The following is a 1,343-nucleotide window of genomic DNA, read 5'->3' as shown; positions in this document are numbered from 1 at the left end:
AAAAAAAAGAAAAAAGTACTACAGTTATTAGGAAGTTGGCATCCACAAGAAAACGGTATTAGACTAGGAACTTGCCATTATTTATTCCTTCTCAAATGTGTAGATCCTCTGTCCCCCAATCTCCGAAAAACAACGTCGAATTGCTTAACATCTTCTGCGATTAACTCAAGGGATCCTAAGGCAGCAGTTTGCCGGATGTCGTCCACAACTAATAACTCCAGGAGTACAAAACATCTTCTAGACGTTGGTGTTTTGTTCTGTGCAGGCTATAATTGAGGATAAGGACTATCTCTTGCTATCTCTGGAAAATCATGTTTTGCCTATTCTATGAGATACTGCAAAGAATTTTGAAATGAATAAACACATAGAAAAAACTGCTTGAGACCAAGAACGAGCACTGATAATGCATTTACAAACATTGCAAATTAGCAATTACTGCTAATAAGGAAAAGAAGTATTTCCTTGGCACTACCAAAAGGAATGTGATTGATAGGTGGCAAATTAGAAATTTTGGGGCTTTGTTTTTCTCTCTCTAGAATATTAGGTGTTACGCATAGGTTAATATATTATATTGCAGTTGCATATAAGCTTAGTTGTTATTTGATCGTTTGTGCTCGTTCAATTCTAGACTTGGATTATTGACCAATACAAAAACTATAGAGTTGAAAATTAATCAACCCAAATTTATTGAAAAGAAAAAAATTGACACAACCAACCAATACCTTTCAGGGCTCGAAAAAGCAGCTTTAGTTTCATCCTATAGCCTTCCCTTCTGTCTTAGTATGGTATAATTAAGAAAAAAAAAATCATGAAATTCTACAATAAGTGGAATATTTTAGGAAAAATAGAGAATTCAATATATTATTACCTCCATTCAGGTTGAGAAATGGCAGTAACTAGTCAAAGGGAATCGGAAAGTTTAGCTCTCTTAGGATATGGTTCAATCATATAGGAGTCCTTCACAATAGCTCTAGAAACAGAGTTACAAGAGCCATGATGGTTGAGCTGAATAACATGCTTGAATTTAGCTTGGACAGAGGAATGGATATCCGCAATGTTAAACCCCTTCGCGTCACGAATGAGCTTATTCCTTGCAAGCCAAATAGCATCCACGAGTATAGAAGCATAAAGTAAAAATTCCCCATCAAAATGCATGTTTGAGTTTGGATCACCAAATAACACCATTTCAAGAAAAGAAGCCATGGAATCACATGTGAGGGAATTTGTGTGGAGACACCATCGCGACATGAACCAAAGTGGTCGAACACTCTGACAATAAAGAAATAGATGGGTGGCACTTTCCAAAATCATACCGCAGAGTGGGCAAGTTGTGTCTGCCACAT

At 36.6% G+C, this 1,343-nt stretch overlaps 1 long non-coding RNA gene across 1 annotated transcript; it reads right to left on the bottom strand.

The window, feature by feature from the left end:
• Positions 1 to 23: 23 nt before the first annotated feature.
• On the bottom strand, positions 24 to 1,329 carry LOC21383753. Its single transcript, XR_002903757.1, has 3 exons — positions 869 to 1,329; positions 723 to 776; positions 24 to 335 (listed from the first exon to the last, which is right to left on the bottom strand). It is a non-coding gene; the product is annotated as an uncharacterized LOC21383753 (long non-coding RNA).
• Between the last annotated feature and the right edge of the window lie 14 nt (positions 1,330 to 1,343).

This window comes from Morus notabilis, unplaced genomic scaffold (assembly GCF_000414095.1).
Source record: "Morus notabilis unplaced genomic scaffold, ASM41409v2 C11404010, whole genome shotgun sequence".
Classification (NCBI taxonomy): domain Eukaryota; kingdom Viridiplantae; phylum Streptophyta; class Magnoliopsida; order Rosales; family Moraceae; genus Morus; species Morus notabilis.
Note: the sequence above shows the minus strand (reverse complement) of the source record. Positions and strands in the feature narration are given on the sequence as shown.